The sequence below is a fragment of the Procambarus clarkii genome, chromosome 40 (genome assembly GCF_040958095.1).
Source record: "Procambarus clarkii isolate CNS0578487 chromosome 40, FALCON_Pclarkii_2.0, whole genome shotgun sequence".
NCBI classification, from domain to species: domain Eukaryota; kingdom Metazoa; phylum Arthropoda; class Malacostraca; order Decapoda; family Cambaridae; genus Procambarus; species Procambarus clarkii.
This window is the reverse complement of record NC_091189.1, coordinates 5,067,486-5,091,988: the sequence shown is the minus strand read 5'-3', so window position 1 is coordinate 5,091,988 and position 24,503 is coordinate 5,067,486. Positions and strand designations below refer to the sequence as shown.

Genomic DNA, 24,503 nt, shown 5'->3' with positions numbered 1-24,503 from the left:
GAGTACATTCCATGGGAGGATACGCAAGTGAACTATATTAATTGTGGGTAATTGGCTAATACATAAATTGAATGGATAAATGACAAAAATGGGTTGAATAGAATGGTTTGCTACAAGATGAGATTTGGTCATAACATATTTCATGAAGGAAATCTTATTCAAAGTTCAGGCCTAATGGTACACAGCGCTGTAGGCTTAAGGTAAGTAGGCTTAGTTGGGATACCTCCGTAGATCTTAGGGTACCATAACACCGGCCAGACGAGCCTTGGGAGGAGTTGGTGTAGGGAATATTTCCAATACGATAAAGTGATACAATCGCGCGTCTCATTAGGGCCTCAGAGACGCTGGCCAGGGCAGTGAAGGAAGGATACAGTCATCCCACTGACTGACTTGATGCATTAATGTACGCTTCAGATTATATTTGAACATTCTGAAATATATATATATGAGCAGCTCATGATTAAGTTTCTCTTAGGCTGATTCAAGTTCAAGTATGTTTATTGAGATAAGCAATAAATACATCTCAAAGGGATAGAGTAGCTTAGGCTATTTCTACCCCCCAAGGCTGATTTTTAACATGTATAGTCTTTAAGGGAGTAGCCAAACCGGATTTACTGTAGACGCCCCGCACTTAAAGCTTGTACCTGTTGCTCCACACCCACCAGGCCCTTTACACCTTCCTCTCGGCTTACACCACCACTAACTACCTCGTCCACCACCACCTCAAATTCCTTTATAAAATATGAATTGAGGCGGACTTCATTTTCTCAATGTATAGGACTTCGTTTTAAATATTGATGGACTGTACAAAGTGTGTGTTTCAGTCAGTCTTGTAATGTTGGTGTTAAAAGGGGAAAGACAATGTGAAAACGTTTCCTAGGCCCAAATAAGCAATCCTATACTATGCTCAATTAAGTACTAAGTTTGGTTGTTGCTTTCCTTCTCGGGTCCTTTACAAAATTTGTACAGAATCGTGAATTTTGCGAGTACTTGTTCGTAGTGTACATTGGATCCACTACAATTAGCACTATAATTTATCGGAAGGTAGGTTGTATTGTACGACGTGCCTGGTATAAGGGTAGAGGGATTGGACATGTTAATAGCTCCTAAGTGCTATTAACAAGTGCTTAACTATTATCCCAAGCCTCTATATCAGGTATACCTCACGATTACTAAAATCTTGACTATAACAATCACAAGATTCCCATTCCTGAGGGTGGGGGGGGGGGGCAGTTAGGCTCTCTCTCCCGGTGTTATGTTGTGAGGGATAGTCTGGTCTGGTCTGGGGGGGTGTTCTGCTTGGTTACAAAGAAAAATATATTTATAAAAATCTCTCCCTGTCCGTTGAGAGATGTAAGGGGGGGGGAGGAGGGCGTTGGTAATGCCAGAGGTGAATGGAACACTTGTCTGGTTTAATTACACGAGCACCATTCTTCAGCCAATTAGAAGGGTTGAACGCACTGGTGGTACAGGTGTGGAGAAGTGAGCACGCCTGATTTTTTACTCTATTAGGTAATATTAAGTAAGTGAATTTCTCATTTTTAGAATTTGTCAACAGAACTAGATTCTCTTGGTTTTCTATATTAATAAACATCATTTGACGTTAGTCTGATCCTGTGGCCCTAATTATGTTAGTATTATTGTAGACTTGAACCGCTCTTATGATGAATCGTTTTTCTAATCTCATTTCTATGGGAATCCAGCTGTAATTGTAATTACATTTTAGCCAGTATGAAACTTTATCTGCTTGGTACCTAGTCATGGGTAGTCTCGTGTAAACACAATTTTACCCAGTATTAAATAACGTCAGGTCAACCAAGCTGACGTGTTCAGCATACTTTGTCGTGCACTTTTCCGTAGCTACTCTAGAACAATATTTTTATCTTGTATCCAGTGTGTGTAATTTAGCTCCTTGGCAAGTTATAACATTTAAATGGAACAAGACAGTCTAAGTTAAGAGTTTGTTTTTCCAGTCATTGCTACTAGCACTTGTTAACCAAACTAAGGAACCTTACCTTGCGATGCAAGGGGGCTCTCTTCGCCTCTCAACTGTCAATCAACTGGTATACATATTCCTGAGCCTACTGGATTCAATCATATCTACATTTGAAACTGTTCGACGGGGCTCGACGTCCCCGCGGCCCGGTCCTCGACCAGGCTTCCACCCTCAGGAAGCAGCCCGTGACAGCTGACTAACTCCCGGGTACCTATTTACTGCTAGGTAACAGGGGCATCAGGGTGAAAGAAACTCTGCCCATTTTTTTTCTCGCTGGCGCCAGGGATCGAACCCGGGACCACAGGATCACGTGTGCAGTGTTCTGTCCGCTCAGCCACCTGACTCCCTTGGTTGGTGGCAACCGAGGTAGGGTGGAGATGTGGTTGAAGCAAGTCTTGCTACACTTGCTCGGGACTAACTGGTTTGGGTGAGAGCCGTGGGTTCACCTGCAGGTGCGTGGTGGCTCTCACTGCCGGAGATGTGGAGCATCATGCTCCAGGTGGGTAATGTTGTTGTACTAGGGAGGGAGGGAGCCGGTCGGCCGAGCGGACAGCACGCTGGGCTTGTGGTCCTGGGTTCGATCCCAGGCGCCGGCGAGAAACAATGGGCAGAGTTTCTTTCACTCTATGCCCCTGTTACTTAGAAGTAAATAGGTACTTGGGAGTTAGTCAGCTGTCACGGGCTGCTTCCTGGGGGTGGAGGCCTGGTCGAGGACTGGGCTGCAGGGACACTAAGCCCCGAAATCATCTCAAGATAACTAGTAGTTTGTCGCGTTCGGACAACTACTCTGACTTTAGGCGCAAGTTGCCACCTTCCTCCCCAGGTTCATTTTTAGTCATCTCCGCAGCTGTGGCATTCCCCTCATCCTTGGTAGATTAATATTTATTCAACCCGTCCTCTCGGCAAATAGGTCAGGTTATCTTGTGATGATTAGTTAGGTGGGCTGCTTAAGCCTCTGACTAGGCTAGAAGGTTGCACATCCCCCGTGTCAGCCACTCGCAACTTTTTGTTCAGTGACAATCTTAAAAAAACAGTAACAGCTGAAAGGTTGGCTTTTTTTTTTTTTTTTTTTTTTTTTTTACAGAGTGGCAAATTAGGAGAACGTGGTATTGGCATTAACTGGTAGTTAAGGATTGTTAGTGTGTTTGGACCCTTTGTTGACCCAGACGCTCTGTGATTGGCCAAGGTGTTCTCTGGTTATTCTAAATTATCCTAATACCGTATCCTCGCTTCAAAAGTCTTTGGCTGCCTGCGTGGTCTTGGTAGTAATGGAAGCAGTTTTTATCAAACTTAAAAGTGTTATAATTAGTCATAGGTACTTTTTTTCCACCTAAAAAAATGCAAGAATAATGCCACTTGGGTGGTTGTACGAGGCCTGACATGGATAGTGGAATGAGAGGGAAGCAGCTGATGAACAACAGTAGCGAGAGTATTAATTAACACAGGTATAAACGGGTGGTTTAAGGGCAGCGACAGTGAAATTTGGAACAAGGTGCCGGCAGCTTTTTATGGTGGTGAGCTCGCTCGCTCACTAACCAAAACCTTGTGAAAGCTCGCCAACAGCAATATTCTCAAACAAGTTTTAACGGAAATATAAAAATGACGATCAAACTTCTTCAGGAACTGCTGTCAGTATCTCCTTAATTACTAATTATTAAGAATCTGACCAGTTTTCTAAAAATTTCAGGTTATATTTAGTGTGTTTAACATTTTGAGCGTTGTATTGATTTTCTGCTTTAAATTCTTGTCTTTTATAATGTTCAAAAATAAACTCAACCCATGGCGCATGAATATTTATAACAAAAATTAATGTTTACCATTATGAGTTGGCCGGCACACAGTGTTAGCCGTTCTGCACCAATGTGCCGTTGTAGTCACAAAAATCAATACTTGTATATATTTATAAGAAATAAGTATGATTCATGTTATCGAACATATTTTTAAACTTGTCATTATATATGCCATCTACTGCATGCAGAATGTTACTATAGAGCTCTTCTAGCGTATAAAGTAGGTTTGGATCCGGTTCTTACAAAATGTTTATCAGTGCGTACAATTGTATGCAAATTATAATGACTAACATTAATTCTTGTTTATATACCATCAAATCTATATTGCCCAATGTTTATTTTCGAACACCCTTTATTAATGTTAAAATTAAAAACAAAAAATCTGTCGTAGATACCATATTATAAAAGCATAAAATTTTGAATTGTGTGGAAATGAGGAATAGAACAATTTTACTTCAGGCGGCAAGTGGCTGCCACCTGTCTTGGGGCGTTCCCTCTATAGTCTTGACGGTGTGGACTGGCCAACAATGTCCTACAAGGGAAAAGTTGTCAAGATATCATTGTATAGGGATATGACCCCTCTAGCCTTGCGAGAGGGGGTCAAGAGGGAGGGACGGGAAGGATCTCTGGTAGGGATGAGGATAGTGTTCAGTAAGTTGAAGTAAAACTGGACCTTTGGGTTTGACGAAGAATATTGACCGTTCTTTTCACATTGGTATTTTGTAGTAAGGAGAAGTACTTGGATAAGACAGGTCTACCTGCTTGTATAGATAAGCAGGTAGATAAATCATGTTAGGAGGTGGGAAGGTATGGTAAGTGGACATGCACGCAAGCAGTCAGGGTGGGAGGGGTGTGTCAGGCAGTCTTGATTTCTAGTTTGTTTAAGCCAGGGGAAACGTGGTGTCACGAAAGTAAACCAGACAAACAATCGTCACACGGACGGAGGACACGGAGCAAACCGGAGCAAACTTGTCGTGCACAAACATTGGTCCACGACCACGTCTTGAAGGGTCACGAAGCCGTCCTTGCACGAGAGAGAGAAACAAGTGGAGGAAAGGAAGAGGAAGGGTGGTGATGTTGGGAGAGATCAGGTTGTTTAATGTGTGTGTGTTAGACGACCCAGAACTCTGCGTCTAGTTAAAGCAGTGTAACGCAAGCGACCAGGGTAGAAAAGAAGGTTGTTCCCACACACAGAGATCACGCTAACGTGATGCATCAAATGAATGGCATTTGGCCCTTGTGGATTTGTTCAAGGTTGTTGTTGTTATAGATTCAGCTACTCTGAACAAGTTCCAAGTAGCACTGGCTATAGTGAACCCGTAGTGGACTTACCTGGCACAGAGGTGGTGGCCCGGAAAGAAGGGAATTGAGATTAATATATACTTGGAGTAGATAGTGTGACGCTCTTAACGTGTTGACTTGATGGTTGATATAGCTTAGTCGATCGTCCTCTTGTCCCTGGGAACCCGGCTGGGAGCACCCGTCCAGAAACTCCTCCTGAAGGGCTACTGACAGTAGGTCGGGGAAATGTCGCGGTTAGCTTCAGAAAACACCTCACAAATAGTGGAGGTTGTTCAGCGTTAGACAATGAGAGTTCGGGGACCATTGTGTGGAGGCGGCTGGAGTTGAACACGGTGTGAGTAATGCTTTGGCTATTTGTGCTGCTCTTGCAGCATCCACTCCACCATTCCTCGATTCCTCAAGTATCTCTGGCTCTCCGTGTCACCACCAACCTCCACCCTCTCCTTGGCGGGGTGTGTAGAGTTGCGTACTCTACCATAGAGTAAACTTCATCAGGTAAAGCTCTACCGGCGCAACGTGATCTTCAATTATCTAAGTTTGGGCAGAACTAGCGAGCTAATGAAGGGAAAGGGGTGGGACGCGGCCAGAAACATTTATATACATAAAGTACTTGACGTCAAGCTTTTTCTAGCCGCACACTGTCTACACAGCACCGCTCCTGTGCCAGGCAAGTCCACTACGGGCTCACCATAGCCCGTGCTGCTAGGAACTTGTTCCGAGCAGCTGAATCTATATCATCTAGCCACAATACTGAAATTTCCTAGATTACTTGATGTCTGTTTTTAATTTTAGATTTTGATTCTCCTGCACTAAGAAATTTAACATTGCAAAACAGCTGCATCTAACCATATGGTTGACCAGAGCACCAACCAGGAGGCCTGGTTGGACCGCGGGAACGTTAATCCTCGTAACCATTGCAAGGTAACGTGCCTGGACCATAGAACATAAGTGCACGGCATTGCTACTGGCTGGTGTCGTGCACTTTGTTGCACCGTGCACGCATACTTAGTCCACGTTCGTAAATCCTTGCTAACTTAGTGCTTTTTCTGTTTACTATTTAGCTTATTCAACTTCTAATGAGCGTGTTGATTGTTGTCGAAATTTTGTGCACTACTCCAGTGTTGTTGTTGCTAGTGTTGCAGTACGGAAATGTGTGCTCTTAGGGTAAGGTACGGGTAGTTGTTCCTTCTTCATCTCCCCTCTTTGCAGTCTTGTAAATATGTATAATCCCTGTTGATGGTATAGGGACGAATCAGTAATGGCAGTTGTAGAAACTGCTGGCTAAGGATCATAGATGCGCACACAAGGAATTTAATCAGTGGTTGTGTTGCCTAAGATTGGTGCCGGCAGACAACAGAGCCCCTCTCCCGTCTGACCCTTCCGCTAGAGTCTTCCCATTGTTAACTGATCTAGAAATGTTTGGTTATACTGCACCAAGTGATTTATTTATAAACTCCATCAATAAATTACCAGCAAAATTTCCTCTCCAAATGGCTAAAGACGTTATTAAGCGTGGTGTCGACCCTGAATTTACTACGTAGCTTTAGATTTGTGTCGCTAAAGGGATAATTAAACAACGTAGTAATGAAGCGAACAAACGAACATTTAAAGTTCTCATAGAAGATGTAAGACTTCCGGCAAACAAGGCACCAAATTACTTGTAACAGTATTCTTCATCTTGCCTTTTATGTTTTTATCGTAGTTTTTGGTTTTAAAGATTTTGCTTCTTTTGTCCCTGCTACATTGTTAACGGTAGCACCCCCCCCTCCCCTCCCCTCTCCCCCGCGTCATCAACCCAGAGAACACTGTCCAAAACACACATTCTCCCCAACTTTCCCGCAACTTTCTCTTGTGAGCGCGCGCCTCGCTGCAGAATTCCTAGAGTTCGTTGTCATACGCCTGGAATGTGGGCGCTCCTGCTCGTCTGTGGGGGCGAGCTGGCTGTCTTGGGCACCACCACCTCTTCTTAGTTGATGTATCTACTGTATTCTTCGGTCTGGTGTTGTATAAGTTTACTTTAAAGAAGCTGCATGGAAATAGTCTTGGATATCTCTTCTCGTGCTCGGCGGACCTTAGTGTGTGGGTCTGGTCGAGGGAGGGCAAGTGGCACCTGGACTGTAATTTTGTTTAATGCGCATGTTTTTTTCGCTGGCAATGTCAATCTCAGAATACGGAGTGAATGTTGCTGCTGCGCCAGCATAAATCACAGGGGTGGTGTGGCCTCGGGAGGCTCCAGCAGCAACAGCAGGGAATGACAGGTGGTGGGTGGGTGAGGCAGGCTCCCCACCCACTGCCCACTGTGGTACCCCTGGCCCACCCCTCTACATACCCCCTCCCCCACACGAACATCCCCCTCCCTCCCCCACACGAACATCCCCCCCCCTCCCCCACACGAACACCCCTTCCCCCCACCAACACATCCCCTCACACGAACACACACACCCCACACGAACTAATCCAAACACCACATTTCCGAATGTGGAGTGAATGATGGTAATGCATAAATTGGTCGACAATGTAAATTAGTGAATAGGAAACTGCCAACAAAAAAAAAAATCCCGCCCAAATGCCTGTGATCCCCATCAACCAGGTATCATAACGCAAGTGTAATGAAGTCGACGTCACTGATGTCAGTGTTACCTTACCTTGCCTCACCTTGAAGTTACCTTAACTTGTTCATGGTGATGGGGGTTTGGATCCTACTGGCTTGCTGTGACGGCCTGGGCGTTTACACAGTTACAAAAGAATCGTTCAGTAGCATACCATAAATCCAAACTAGGCCGCTTAATTATGGAAAACCTATGATTGTACAAGCAATGTGATACACAAGGAAATTATATTAACGTGATGTGTACATGGATTCTACCTGGATGAAGTTCTGGGAATTGTTCTACTCCCCGGGCCCGGCTCGGGGCACCGAGGGGATTTCTCTCATTGTTCAAATTGATTTTGTCGACGATACGTGATGTTAGTGTGATTTTGTTGTGTATCTCAAGTTGGCGTGTACGGTGGAAGAACGCCATTACCTATACCGGAGTGCCGAGGGTTGTATATATAACCTGCGATGCCTTTAGTACTCGAGACGACCTGTGGATTCGGTGGAATCCCAGGGTCTATAACTTATGCCATGTCATGGTCCAGGGGTATCTGCACAGCTTACCCAGGTCGAGGGCTCGAGTCTCCTCATTGCTCCAGTTGATTTGCTCATGCAATGTTGTAGCAGATTTTTAAGTACTTTAAATTGTTCCCTTCATCAAAATCATAAATTTATTACGTCTTCACTTCCTGCGGAGGGAGAGCATCAACACCCACCTACTGGCTGTGCCCTCAAGCCCGCAGGAGAGACTAATGTGATCCTGCCTGTGGCGTTAGTTTAGCACGACAAATGAGAGACTTTACGAACAATGTTATCAGGGAGGGTCATAGTACAATTTTATTGCGTGTTGCAGCTAGAATTGTCTTGTCTGGTATTAAAGTATACACTGTGGCTTCAGCTGTAGCGCCTTGGAAGCTGTTCAATGATTAAGAGATTTGGCAGTGTTAGTTTACAATATAGTGATAGTGAAATCATTTGCGTGTTATTGTGTGCGATTAGTTTTTGTTCGTAAAATTTTCATCTTATGATGATCTATTCACTTGCTTCTTATTTTCATGAAATGCATTCTTTTACGTGGACATATTCAAAAGAAACTAGATAGTTTTCTTAAAGACGTTCTGCCCGAAACACCAAGCGTGTTGGTGGCTTTGCATTAATGTAAAAATACCAAACTTATGTAATCTCACCAACCCATTGTACCGTCTTGCAAATAATTATAAGTGCCCGACCAACCGGGCTTTGGATATATGGCCCGCTCCAAGCAACAGCATGTTGGACCAAGCTTTCACAAGTAAAGCCTGGTCCTGGGCGGGGCTTGAGAGTAGAACAACTCTCAGAACTCCATCCAGGTAGGTAAGATTAGTAGCGTTTGTGAACATCTTGGCAGCAGTTTTATCCTTAACACTTAAATATCTTTACAAACTGGCCGCTTTCCGTTTTCTCGAGCGTGGACGAGTATTGGGCGAGAGTATCAAGTGGCTGTGCACGAAGATGTAGACTAAAACTCGCAGGTTCTTGAAGGGGGAAGATAAAGGTCTTGGAAGCAGCGGCAGGCGAGAGAAAATAATCTCTTCGGGGGGGGGGGCTGATACAATTTTAGACGAGCCGGGTGGACTCATAACCCGTTATCATAGTTTGATGGTTCTGGTTGAGAGGTTGGTTCCGTGGATGCTAGAATTGTACTCTGTACAAAAGGTTGGCGGCGAGATTTAAATTTGAATAGAAATCAGACATTTCTATATATGACTTCTATTAATATTTCGATATGACTATTTGAAGTAATACATTTTCGCAAAAGTGTTTATTCGACAGTTCGAAGTATTTAACTGGAAACAGAAGTAGTCGGTGCTGCTTGGTATAATTGGCCGAAAAGATTATTCAGCTCGCAAGGTTAAATAAAACTAAAAATGCATTTGTTAAAATGAATAGATTAGATAGGAAGAGTGTAGCGTGGGACTCTTCTGGCCCTGGGCGTGGACATACCCGGCGGGGCCAGGAGCCCTCTAATCTGCCGCCATCACCGTCTGGAGGTGGTGGACATTACCGTCTCTTAGCCTTACTGCCTGTAGTCTCTAGACTTGCTGCTGTTACTTCCTGGTGCCTGTGAGCGGTACAATTCTCAGCCTACGATACCTGACCACAAGCCCGCCACCATTGTCAGAGAAGACCTTGCTACCAGGGTTCCAGGTACACAAGATGTAAATGACAAAGAACATTACCATTGTTGTGGGTAAACGATCATAAGTGGTGGAGGCGAGGGTGTTGTAGTGTCTTGTGGCTCCTTAAGGCTGTGTATGCGCCCAACCACTTGGGCTGGACGGTAGACCGACGGTCTCGCTTCACAGCTCGTCCTCCAAAAATGGGGAGGTAAATGTAACAGCCCCATAAATGCAATTATGTACTATGTATTACAGTCAGGAATTGTACTTATTTTCACTTAGTATTAAACCGTACTGTCAGATATATTGTGAATATTTGAGCTTACCTGAAAAGCTGAATAGAAAACCACGACCTAACCTAACCGTCTTAGTTTTTGAAGATAAGCATTTTATTGCTTGTTAATTACAATTACTACTTAACCTATAGCTACTTTGATATTAGTTTTTTAAAACAAATAAAACAAAATAGAATATTTCAATAAATTGTAAAGTAACTCAGGGTATTTTCAAATTTTGTATAAAATCTCTTGTTAAATAAAACTGAAACATAAATTCCTGATATTTAAAACTTGTATATAGCAAACTGAACTTAAAACTTCATCCAAAAATTCTGAGTGTCTTGACAAAAAACGAGGTGAATAAATGGAAATAAATAAAACAGACCCATAAGTGCAATTATGTACTATATGTCAGTCAGGAAATGTATTTATTACACTTAGTATTAAAACGTACTGTCAATTCGGAGGATGGGTTGCGCTTCGTGCATGTCGGCGTTCAATCCCCGACCGTCCAAGTGGTTGGGCATGATGCCTTTCCTCCGTCCCATCCCAAGTCCTTCCCAGTGATGTATAGTCGTAATGGCTTGGCGCTTGCTCCTCATAGTTTCCTTCCCTTCCCTTCCCTAAGGCTTGTGTTGCGTGCATAGGTAAGGGTGGCCGGGCTCTGGGAGGACCGGTTAAGTGTTGGGTAGGGAGGGGCCGCCAGGGTGGGTGGATACACGGGGCTGTTGGCGTCTCGACGCTGATACTTGGGTCTAACTTATTCTACTTTGCCTGTTAATCCTGTTTAGCCTAACGAACCAACTTGCCGCCCTCCTTCATACTCCATTCGGCCTACTTTTTCCCCCCTGCCCTTTCCTAGCACGGCGTGCCCTACCCAGGTAGATGGTGTGGTCGCAGGGATGATTACATCACCCTGCCTCACCCATCCACCCACTGGCAGCTTCTCAGAATGTCCCGAGAGAATATGGGTGTTGAAACACCACGCACCTTCCACTCAAACCAGGAAATTTTATATATTTGTTAAACTAGTTTTATTTACATGCTACAAAAGTTGTATTTTAAATTTTCAGTTGATAACAGTGCGGGTGTTCCAGGTTGACATTAGTTTTGTTATTTAGTTAAATCTTTTATCACTACGGCGACATGCTACGTTCTCACAAACCCACGTGAGAGTCGTGGAGAATGTAGCCTGGTTGTCCCCACCTCCAAAACGCAAGGAAACTTGCAAAGGTGGCGCTTTGAAAGAGGCTCCTCCCATGATTATTGGGGTGGGGTTAGGAAGAAGGGGGGCACCGGACGGGACCGGTGGATGCATGAGAGTTTTTATGATTTCAGTGGAATCACCAAGGTGGAAAGGGGCAGCATTCATAGTCAATAAGAGAATGAATGGAAACTTAACACAGGTGAACCAGAAATATGAGAGAATTAACTACAGGTTACGTTATAAGTGGGATAAATATATTCAGTTTTCTCTTGAACCCCTTGATTATGGCTTCCCGTAAGCCTGTTAATTGATTTAGCAGGCTCTTGTATTGGTTCAAATTAAATAAACGTATCAAACAGGCGAAGGTTTACCTCAATGAGTTGCTGATACACTATTAAACTGCATTTTTAAAAGCAAAAGGAATAGTATAGAAGATTTCAACACACCCTCTAAATACAAGAGGCATAACTAGCAGACCTCTCACGGTGTTCAGAAGAACTTGATAAACATTTCCAAAAAATACTTCATCAACCTGAATTCATAAATCAAGATGAGAAAATTAATAGTTCCATCAACCCGATTCATCTATTCTAGGGCTCATTTTTAATGCCTTTACTCATACAGTCCCGTTCCTCTGGCCGACGCCCTGTCTTCTGACTTTCCCGACCCGTCTCTCCTCGCCCCAGAGTCATCCATTATGGCCACCCCCAGCCAGCTGTATCAAGTAATGACAGGGCCCCGGGAGCCTGGATTGCCCTGTTAATGACGGGTTGTGGCCTGTTTGACCAGTGGTAAGGTGTGGGGTCACGGCACGCTAGTAATGTCACTTCTCACATTACCGCTCGTGTTGCTGCTACCTCTACTGCTTGTCTTAATTAATATCCCTGCGTATGTCAGTGTCATTGTTTACGTGGGGTCTAGACTGGTATGTCGATACTGGAATTTATTGATTTATTGAATACAAGCATTTACCTGTTGAATACAAGCATTTACCACGGCTCACCAGTGCTTTATAAGAAAACTACAAGGATTGACGGCATCTGTGACATTATGCCTCCGTCAGTTTAAAAAAGATATACTTTTTGTTAAAAAACAAACTTTATTTTAATGCTATAAATATTGTTGCATTCCCTGTAGAACAGTGGAACAACACATTACTCGGATAACGTTTTTATCGCAGTTGTGGTGTGCGCCTTGAACACACCAGTTAGGCGTTACTGGCATGCCTGTAAGTTACACTTAAGGTGTACCTTGTTTCCTGGCTTTGCTTAACCTTGTTAAGCAAAGGTTTGGTTTTCATTCAGAATATCTTGTTCGAACCTGATGGGTGTAGCGAGGTCAGCGGCAGGTGGGGTGGGTGACGTCGTCGCCTGTGGGTGTAGAAGGGTCAGGGGCCAGATTCACGAAAGCACTTACGCAAAGACTTAGAACCTGTACATCTATTCTCAATCTTTGGCGGCTTTGTTTCCAAATATTAAACAGTTAATGAGCTCAGAAGCACCAGGAGGCTGTTTATAACAGTAACAGTTGATTGGGAAGTTTTCATGCTTGTAAACTGTTTAATAAATGTTACCAAAGCCGTCAAAGATTCAGGAAAGATGTACACGTTCGTAAGTGCTTGCGAAAGACTTAGTGTGGCCATTTATCTGGAACTATGGGGGATTGCTTCATGGTTTTATAATAGAATAATAACCATTAGTTGGTGGCAAGTTGCAAAAGTTGGTGGTTGCGTCCAGACCTTCAACAAGGCATATAATGCTGCGTGTTGTGTTGCTGGAGGGATATACGAAGCTTTAGTATGGAGAGTTAGTACCCTTGTCAAGGCCAGGCTGGCTGGCTGGCCGTGTGCGCGCGCAGGTTGCAGCAACAACCTCTGCCGCTCTTATCATACAAACGCGACGGAAGGGTCGTTTTCCTACGTTCTAAACAAGGAAATATAGCTAGTAGGGACTCGGCAATGAGAGAATTACGACGTCAGTGTGAATCGTAATAATGTAAAGTGCATAGTTAGCATGGGCTATGCTTGTTAGCGGTGTGGAATTGAAGGGGGGGGGGGTTAGTGTTACAAACTTATTAGTATATTAAAGAAAAAATGCATATTCTACGTTTGAAATGTCCTAATGTTTACGTCCTAATGTTCTTTCCTACTGCCCGAGTTCATAGAGGCCTTGCGCGTTGTAAGGAATGTCCGTTTGTGCGTCTGGACGTGAGATGGCGGCTAGAGATAGGATGGTAAGAGGACTTGGTAGCTCTAGGGAGAGGGACAAATGGTGTTGGTGATGGAAGGCCTGGTCTTCCTCTGGTAGAAATCTTCCTTGACTGGAGGGCCTCAAGAGTGAGAGACTTCTCCAGCACAGTGTTAGCCTACAAGGAATTCTTTTATCGATGACAAACCTGTAATCAGGCTGAAAATTTCATTGTTGGTGTGTTTTAAAGTGGAAGCAATTTAAATACACACGAGGATGGGTGGTGGGGTAGGTAATCTTTCATGGCGCGCCATAAGTATCATGCTAGAGGTATGAACCTTTGATCATACGCGCACTGTATGAACATAGAGGCCCACTGACAATCGGTACCTTCCCAGTATGCATAAGAAATAATGCAGGGACGAGGGTGGACTTCAATAAAAAAAATATACGCTTCTACAAGACTGCCGGACCAGCCGGGTTGTGGTGGATACGTGAGAGGGATAGGAAGAGGAGGAGGAGCAGGAGCCAGGAGTAGAAAGATTCCCATAACCCATTCCAGGTAGTTGATATGGACAGGTGCTCAATTTCAGGATAAAATATTGTTGGTGCTTTGTTGTGAGGAAGCTAAAAGTTTACCAAAGAGCCTGAATCTAGGAGCGTTGTCTGAAGTCTTTGATAAGGAGTGTGGGCGCTTGGATTAGGGGAGGGGAGTGGCTGTGGGGGGGGGGGGATGGATTGACTAGCCCAGGATTTTAAGGGTCGGTATCCCTGGGTGTAGATTATAATGGTGGAGGATTTTCAGATAGTTGAGGATTTTCCATACCAGGAAAGAAGTCTTTTCACGTTAATAAGCTTATTGGATTTACCGAGAAAATTGGACGGCAATATTTGTTAAGGAAAATATTTAAGATGAGAGTGTTTGTGGTTGGAGCTTATCCTTGGCTCCAGCCGCACTTAGGTCACAGAGGATTGTTTGACCTGCTTGTGTAAGGCATTATTTTTAGTTTTATTTTCCTCTGAAATAGTAGTGGGTAGTGGGTGCGATAAAAGGGTTTGGTGTTGTTGAGATTATAAACTTAATCCAGAGGTTATATACTTACTGTTTTTACGGTTTCAATGACGTTATTAACTATGTTAAATGGATAATGGATGCAACCCTTCTTACTAACGCACCGTCATATTTGCCAATAAAGGTAATAGACGAGGTTATCCCCTCACGGCTCCTGTGCCAGGTAAGTCCACTACGGGCTCACCATAGCCCGTGCTACTCAGAACTTGTTCAGAGTAGCTGAATCTATAACAACAACGTTATCCCCTCTTCTCTCGCTCACTTCGTTCCGCGCCGAACACGTGCTTGTCCTGGCGTTCGTCGTAGTAGTACGTTGATGCTCGTCGTGTTTGGGATATGTTTCTGGTAGAAGTGTGGCAAGCAAACGTTCCTCGGGAAGAACCAAAGTGGTGGTGGGTGACCCACTCGGCAACAGAGCGCCGTCAGTGGAAGTGGGCCACAGTGTGGACTACTCTCGTCTCTACCACTCGTACTCATCCATTCACCACCGCCACTCCCTCCTCTCTCTGCACGTACGCCACCGCGCTCGCAAAGAAAGCAAAATTAGATATATCCTTGTCAGAATCTTATATGACGTGTGAAAATTGTAAGTTGAAATTAGAGATGTCCAAAATTTAATACGCGGACCCAGTGTGTCTTCTCGTCGGGTAAGTGCGCGCAGGCGCATGAGGATAATAATGAATGTTTAGCCAGGTGTTGTAGCATGTTCAGAGTGCGTTAGTGTAGGGTGGTGGGGCGAGTGCCGCCATTGGGCAGGTTTCACCTGTGCCCTCGCAAGCCCTGCCTGGCCCGGCTACAAAAAAGTGGTGGCAAGAATGTGGCCCAGCGTGCCTGGTCAGCCTCTAGGGCGGCTCTCCCTGCATCTGCTCCTCCCCTCCCCACTTGCCCATGCTCCCCCATGCTCCTGGTGCATATTACAATTTGGGACCTTATTTCGCCGCTAGAGAAGAGCTTTAGACGTGGCAAGTGTGGAAGTGAAACGCAGTGGTGTGCAGACTGGCGTCCGGCGCCGCTACTCTCCACCCTCGTACCACTGTTAATATCAGTTTGATTAAAGAAGTGTTACAGTAACTTGGGGAAGTGGATTTGGTAGGCATGACTCCGTGGCGCCGGAGCTCCGTCGCTCGTCCTGGCCACTGGGTGACTACCGTAGCTGTAGTGGGGGGGGGGGGTGCAGGCAAGCGTTTCCCTGCAAACTGGCAGTTTGTTTATAGATTCAGCTACTCGGAACAAGTTCCAAGTAGCACGGGCTATGGTGAGCCCTTAATTTACCTGGCACAGGAGGGAGGCAAGTAGCACGGGCAGTGGTGAACCCGTAGTGGACTTGCCTGGCGCAGGAGTGGTACTGCTGGCAGGAGTTTCGGCAAATTTACTTAGCATCTTGATTGATTGATTGATGAAGATTAAGCCACCCAAAAGGTGGCACGGGCATGAATAGCCCGTAAGTGGTGGCCCTTTTGAGCCATTACCAGTATCAAGAGCTGATACTGGAGATCTGTGGAGGTGCGACTGCACCCTGCGTGACGGGAAATGTCTACCTTGTTGGCAAGTCCTCTCGTCCCGACCTACACTTTCATAACATTGTATTGTGCCTCGTGTTAACATTGTTGCTAACAGCAACCCTTCTACTTTTGGCTGGGCTTTAATATCTTATTACTTTTAAAACGTCGAGATTGTTCGTTGGGATGTTTGGCGTTTGAACGTCCCATGTAAGTGATGGTGGGACGTGTGGAACTGCTCGTTAGCATAGCTAACCATCGTCTTCCACTGTTCAAGAGGGAAGTTAATAATTACCTCCCAAAGAGTATCGGAATAACCAGGCTGTGGCCAATACGTTAGACTGCTTGCAGCGGCGTCTTAACAGCCTGATTGATCAGAGCCTACTAATTAGCTCTACTGGTCATCCATTAGGCCTAACCAGAGACCGTACTTCGGGGGGGGGGGGCATTGATCCTCGACACCACATCAGCGTAGCACTGTACCGACTTGTCATTGCGGTTATGTATTTATCCACATGCCAAAATTCTGCTACGCCTCCCCCCCCCCTCCCCCATCCTCTCCACCTCACCCCCCATCCTCTCCACCTCACCCCCCATCCTCTCCACCTCCCCTCCCCCATCCTCTCCACCTCCCCCCCCCCCATCCTCTCCACCTCACCCCCCATCCTCTCCACCTCCCCCCCCATCATTCTATCCATTCCCCCCCCCCATCATTCTATCCATTCCCCCCCCCCCCCATCATTCTATCCATTCCAATCATTCACTACACCTCCCCCCTCCCATCCTCGTACCATAGTTGTAGCAGTGATGATGCCTGAGGGATTTCAACGCCTCACGCGTAGATATCCTGGTCAGTGTCGTCTAGTTTGTCCTGGTATCTTGCTGGGGACCGTCTCGACCCGCCTCCAGTGTTATGACGTTGATCAGTGTTACTCGACCGTCTCACCGAAGGACTGTAAAAATGTGTTCTACCTGTGTCTGTTTCTTACCTGGAGTTGACTTACTTGGAGTCTGTTCTGCTTCCCAAGCCCGGTCTTGGAGCAGGCTTTGCCTTGTGAAAACTTGATCTAAGAGGCTGTTGCTTGGAGGGGCCTGCACCAAGCCGGCCCACATACGCAGGGCAACACTGCTGGTATAGTACTCATTAGTCCAAAACATCAGCTTTGTTTAGGCATGACGCAAGTTGCACTTTGTTTATATCGGAAACTCATTTGATTTAATTAGAAGTATTCAGCTATAGAAGCACAATACTGTGCAATAGTTGGAGAGGGATCGTCACGGGTGGGTATTGTGCCAGAGTTTGAGGTCATAACTGGCCGGCCTCTGTTGCTTCAGTTCTGTCTGGAGAGAGAACTCTACAAACGCCTCCAAAGAATATCTGATCAACTAGGCTGTGATTCATACGTACGTCAGGGTGCGAGCAGCCGCGTCTAACAGCTGGTTGACCAGACGATCAATCGGGAGAACTTGGCCGCGGGGCTGTTGGTCCCCGGAAGATACACAAGGTAGACACAAAGTAAGGTAGGCCAGCACTGAGAGATCCCAGACGGTAGCGGTTCTCTTAGTAATAGAGTATGTGTACTCGTGCAAACGTACTCTTACTTCATGCAAAACTTACCGGAGCACCGCATCTTTTTTTCATGAACCTTGTCAATGTATATGAGTGGGCTTCAGTTACGATCCTTCCCAAGCGATGGTCGGTACAGCCAAAGCCACCATACTGTTGCCCAACGCCCTCGTCTTTGTTCCCGTGTGGCGGCTTCTTGGGTATTAATTACAGGAGCTTGTGTGGTCACACTGCCAGCGCCAGGGGCGATCCCTGCACCCGTCCCTACCTCGCATGTTGTACCTTCAACCTCCCTCACGCCACTCCAGCTTGCTACACCCACTACCACACACCCAGCCAACTATACCCCATATCCCACACACCCGTCCTAGGTACACAAAATGAAACAAGTGAAGGTCAAACTCACTTTATCTTGAGGTTATCTTGAGATGATTTCGGGGGCTTAGCGTCCCCGCGGCCCGGTCCTCGACCAGGCCTCCTTTTTGTTACACATCCCCAGGAAGCAGCCCGTAGCAGTTGTCTCCCAGGTAACTATTTACTGCTAGGTGAACAGGAACATCAGGATGAAAGAAACTATGCTCATTTATTTCAGCCTCCACCGGGGATCGAACCCGGAACCTCAGGACTACCAATCCGAAGCGTGACAGCCGAGTGGGCCTGACAGGTCGGACATAGGCCCACTGTGTTCTCGCGGCAGCACAGTAGAGAAGCCTGTGTTACCATGAAAAATCTTGGCAGGATCCTTGTAGACCGCTACGTCAATAATTTTATTATTATTTTTCCATTCTGGAGATTGTTCAGATGTAACTTCATTGGATTTAGGTGGGTGTGGGGGGCCAGACTTCTCAGTAACCCGGATGTTGCTACTTCCTGCCCCTTTAGTCTCACGGCAGCTTGATTGATCTAATGGTTTGTCGAGATAATTATGCTAATGAAATGTATGGCTGTTTCTTAAATTAGTATTGCTCATTTACCAGATTTGTGCATATTGGGGTTGAGATTGTTTATCAAAGCAATAAGTGTGTCCATGACTCTTATCACTGGTTGCACGGCCTAGTAAAGACCGTGTACCTTCATAAAGGTCTTGTTTTCGTGCTGGCGAGGACAGCGGCAGTTCTCCACAAGTCAATTTACCCCTTGTGGTGAACGGTCCGCTGTCCCCTTCCCCAAACCTCTGGAGAGACCACGTTCTCCTGCGCGGTACCGGGTTGAGTTTCCCTTCGTCAGGATGTTGTGGCCAAGTATTAGGTTACTCTAGAGCACCGGAGGTGGGGTAGGGGGGGGCGTGTGGCTCACACCCTAGAGAGGGCTCATCTATACTGTGAACTGGCTGCCCGTGGTTAATAATTACTGTATATAGAAGACAGTTTTGTTAATATTTTAATACCCCGGTCGTTAGACAGCAACAGAGTTCATTATATCCAGGTTGTGCGGTCCCAAGTCTGTTACAACCCCCCCCCCCCCCCTCAGCTATAGAAAAGATTGTCTATGTTCATTGTACAACAATTTTGACCGATTACCTATCTTTATGCTTGACGTTTTTTTCAATAGTTTTCCTTCCTTGAATCTACCCTGTGCAGAGGTTTTGTGGACTAATTTTGTTCTGAAAACGTGTTAATGATGATGATGAAGTGAGCAAGAGGTGATGCCGCGGGTGGCGTCCAGGTTCCCTTAACCACGGGAAGGCCGCCTGCCCCTCCCTCACCTCCCTCCCTCGAATGGTATACTAAAGGCAAGTCATTAACAATAAAGTTTGAGCAGGTGGTGGCAGGAGGACAGGCGGAGGGGGGGGGGGATATAGGGTGCGGAAAGGGGGGGGGTTGTCTACACAAAGGGAAAAGTGTGGCGGTTTCCTCTGCGACATCTCCATTAGGTTTTGTGAAGCCTTCATCTTAAAGACTGTGAAGGGTTTATGATGAAGGGGGTTGATTGACACGCCTTTCCTCCCATCTTTATTTATATAATAATGTGGAAACTGCTTTGCATATCATTGTACAAGGTGTACAAAACACGACGCCTCTCGAGTCGACCCATCCTCTGCAGTAATAAGTCGTGTTTTTGTTTATCGTAGCCAGTGTTAGGATAAACCAGTGTAACGGCTGAGATATACTATGCATCGGGATACATAGGTTAGGTGAGGTGTTTGTGTTTCTGGTTAGGCTAAAATCTTGGATGTTTTACTGAGTGGCAAATGACTACGGGCTGCTCGAAGTGTTCAGGTAAATGTCATTTTAGTATCACACGATCGCATTAAATCCATACTGGAATATCCACTAAACTGTCGCTTGATTATCCTCGGGCCCGCACGAGGCGTGCGTAGTTGAGCATCTTGCTGCGGAGCCGATGTGGAGCACTGGCAGGAGTGGGGCAGCCACCCTGTGATGGTGCGCAGAGGGGCGGAGGGAAGGGGTGGTTGTGAAGCCCACTTAGCCAACCAGACCAGCTGTCGTCCAAGAGGAGCCACGACACGCTTCATTACCCTGATATTGGCAGGCTTAAGCGGCCACTACAGTGAGTGTGCACACGTGTAAGAGGGTGAACGGTGGGGCAGTGGACATGTAAACCATTTAGATTAGCGCCTTGTATCACCTTTCATGCTTTGTGAAGGGTTTCCTGTAGTGAACACTTTTGGTTAACAGTTGTATGTCACTGTGTGTCCGCGCGATAAATTGTACCCTATAGTTCTGCCACCTCCCACTACCCTACCTTGTGGAGGTTCCGGGGCTCAACGTCCCCGTTGAGCCCGGTCCCCGACCAGGCCTCCTGGTTGTTGGACTGGTCAACTAGGCATGTTGACGCGGCTGCTCGCAGCCTTACTTATGAATCACAGCCTGGCTGATCAGGTGGTATTTCGAGGTTTGTAGAGTTGTCTTCAACTCCAAAGGATACCTGATCAACCAGGCTGTGACTCGTACGTCAGGCTGCGAGCAGCCGCGTCCAACAGCCTGGTTGATCAGTCCGGCAACCAGGAGGCCTGGTCGACGACCGGGCCGCGGGGACGCTAAGCCCCGGAAGCACCTCAAGGTAACCGTGAGAGGCAGCCCAGTTATACCCTTTGTGTAACCAGCGTGTTAAAAAGTATCCTGCTACCTTGAGGCTACCTTGAGGTGCTTCCGGGGCTTAGTGTCCCCGCGGCCCGGTCGTCGACCAGGCCTCCTGGTTGCTGGACTGATCAACCAGGCTGTTAGACGCGGCCTAACATTAATTTCCTTAATTTTGTTGTCCCTGCTTTCTGGCTCTGACCTTCACTGGATTCTATTTGCTTTTATGTGTAACGTCTCCCTGTTGAGTTTCTTGTTCTGGTCTTTTATTATACTTTACTGTATAAGTGTCCCTTTTGGCATTTCCCCTTCCTCCTTATTCCTCGTACTATTACTACCTTCATTGTTTTCTCTTGTTAACCGTGTCATTCGGTCTATCTTAATTCTCTGCCCTGAACCACCTTACTTGGCATGACTTGGTAAGTGGCCAGATTTTATTTCCTTATTTGTATTTGTTAATGTGATTTTTTATTGTTGCCGCCAGAGGCGACTAGTTTATGGCGCAAAAAAGGATTACGGAAGGCACAAAAGGGCTATCATTACATCAATAATTACATGTATGCTGCACACCTTCAATCCACAGAGTTCAATCCCGTGGCTCATGGGTGGTATTCGGTGACAGTTAGTCACTCATTAGTAACCGTATGCTCTCGCTTGTAAAAATAATTGTATCCTTGCCTTCCATTCATTCAATTGTAGGCAATTTCATAATGTTGCTGCTCGTTCTGCTGCTGTACACATTTTGTCTTAAAAAGTTTGGCTTGTATTTCCATTCTTGTGTACCTTGTCTCCCCATCGTCTTGCCTTCTCCCCATAATCCATGCACCTCCTTGTCTTGGTGTAACGCATCATCCTCCCCTACGGAGGATGTATCATCTCTTGTGACCCCTGCCCGCCCACCGCATCCTTTGGGGTTACCTTTCCCCCCTCTTCCAGGAAGCAGTCATCCTGCACCTTGCTCCGGTGTGATAGGCACAACAAAGGGTTAGTGTGATGGGGAGGGTGCGAGATGTGTGTGATGCTTAGGGTGGGTGGCTGTGTGGTGCTTGGGGGAGCTGAGGGCGAAGACAAGTGGAAGGGTTAGAGTGAGACACGCCAGGACTCGAGGGCAGGAGTGTGGAGTTGGGGGCACCGGGGAGGGAGGGGGGCTGGGTAAGGTGAGCGGCCCGTTACCTGGGTTGCAGGTGTGGAGGTTCAGGGGTGGAGACCTGCTGCTCCGTCTGATGTGGGTCACCCACCACACCATACTTGTAGATCCTGGGGGATGGGGTTGGACACGCGAGAGGGGAATTTAGAATATGGACTGAATAAAGGTGGATGAGGCAGGGTGTAACTTGCAACGTGTACACACACACACGGGGAGAAATATGACTACACGTCCCATCTGCATAATTAGGGGTTTAAATTAGAGGTAGTGAGGGAAGGTGTGGAACAAGATGAATAAATCCACAAGGGCAGTGATGAGGGTTCGAACTTGCGTCCAGGATTATCCCAGACGTGCCTTAATCGACTGAGCCACGACATGCTCAAAATAATTGCAACCAGGATTGCTACTGCTGTCACGCGTGTGGGATAATAATAATTACATAATTTACGCAAATATTAAGATGCTGATCCCAAACGTACACTCAAATAACCACAGGAGACCACGAGGCATGGCAGGATGTGCAGAATACCCCCGTTGAAAAGCTGAGGTGCAACAGGTACTCTGAGAGAGAACTCTATCAATATCAGAGGCCCGAGACTGTTCAACACGCTTCCACTACACTTAAGAGGCATAACTGGCAGACCCCTCACAGTGTTCAAGAGAATTTGATAAAACGCCTCCAAATGATACCTGATCAACCAGGCTTTGATTCAAACGTCAGGCTGCATGCAGCCGCGTCCAACGGCCTGGTTGACTAGTCTAGCAACCAGGAGGTCTGGTCGAGGACCGGACCGTGGGGACGTTGGGCCCCGAAATTATCGCAAGGTAATCCTTCACGTGGCTTGGCCTCCTTCTGTGTTCCCCGCCAGAGGGCACTGCTGGGGTCCACCACGCCACCTTCACACATTGTCACCGTCCTCGGCTTCTGGGCTTCCTCGCTTATTAATACAAAAAATTCCGTTCCAGGGGTAAGCGCCAAGCCATTACGACTAAATAGCTCTTGGAAGAGATGAGGATTTGGAATGGGACAGGTGGAAAAGGAATGGTGCGCAACCACTTGGACGGTCGGGGATTGAACGCCGACCTGCATGAAGTGACCAAGCGAGACTTGTCGCTTTACCGTCCAGCCCAAGTGGTTGGGGAGGGAGGGAGAGGAGAGAAGCATCACTCCAGAGAGGAAGCAAAAAGACCTGTAGGAAAATTTGTACTTGTCCACCGACTATAACATAACATATAATATCAGATCACTACTCCTCTAGCGAATCGTGCACAGCAGCTCCCCGCGTGGTGCTTCATGGCGAGGTCTTCAGTGGCCCTTGTGAGTTGTCGTTTACAAACAAAACACTCATTACTCTTCACAAATAGCTTCCTCAAAGGCGCCTTCATCTCCACATGGCGTACGCTGTTCACACTATCCTTCCCAGCCTCGCTCACAACCTCCGCCTAGATTTTCTCCATTTTTTTCTAAAATTCACATGAATATTGTGTGCACCACCAGTCTGTTAACCTTCATTTGTTCAACTTGGTTAAATAGTTAAATTTTCACAATTTAAAAATTTGCAGCCTTTTTCACTTTAAATCTGTCCCTGGCATTATACTGATTTACTGTGTATTACCCAAACTATATACACATGCTTCTGAAATTATCAATTTATACTGGTCCGTCTAATTACCCAAAGCTTCCTAGGATTACACAAGTAATAAATAAATATATTTGTTTTACATTTAGCACCATTATTATAGTAAATGTCATAGTTCATTATTTACGTAATGCTATTGGAAGCTTTGGGTAATTATACGGACCCATTTCTACTAGTTGATGATACCTGATCAACCAGGCTGTGATTCAGACGTCAGACTGCACGCAGCCGCGTCCATCAGCCAATCGACTTGAGAATGGTCCAGGACGGACCGAAACGTCGTCGTCCCTTCACCTTCTAGTGTGTGGTCTGGTCACCATTTCTACTGCTTTAATTCTTGGCGAGGTTGGTACTACTCCCAGGGTCTCGTACACAGTTGAGGACTGTACACCTTCATGTGGCCTTGTGGACGCTGCTACTGTAGGACCAGGCCTCCTTTTTGTTACACACTCCCCAGGAAGCAGCCCGTAGCAGCTGTCTAACTCCCAGGTACCTATTTACTGCTAGGTAACAGGGGCATCAGGGTGACAAACATTTTGCCCATTTGTCTCCGCCTCTACCGGGGATCGAACCCGGAACCTCAGGACTAGGAATCCGAAGCGCTGTCCCCACACTTTGCTTACCTGACTACTGTCAACTGCTCTAAGTGTTAAACGTGTGCGACATTCCTCCCTCTCCACCATTACTCTTGTCCACATGCCGTGTGGCAAGTATTCTCGCACGCTTCAATAACAGTTTGTACAGAGCTGCAAAGAGGCATGTAAGTACTTCAGATATGAAGTAACTGGTACCGACGTTTTAATATTGTTTGGATATAATTATCTCGCTAATATAATTATATCATATAATTTAATAGCTTTACTAGTATTGACCTGCAGCTTTCAAGAGGTGTTACGTAGGGTAAACGGATAACTATAAAGAAAGGAGTTTTATCCTGAAAGAAATCTGAATCCATGTTAAGTCTGAATCGATTACCTTCTGCTGGTTCTGGGAATCAATATCTTCGCGGCCCAATGTTCAACC

At 46.0% G+C, this 24,503-nt stretch overlaps 1 protein-coding gene across 2 annotated transcripts in view; it reads left to right on the top strand.

The window, feature by feature from the left end:
- ed (echinoid) overlaps positions 1 to 24,503 on the top strand; it is a 127,890-nt gene that overhangs the window by 31,141 nt on the left and 72,246 nt on the right. The gene's annotated exons all lie outside the window — the stretch shown is intronic.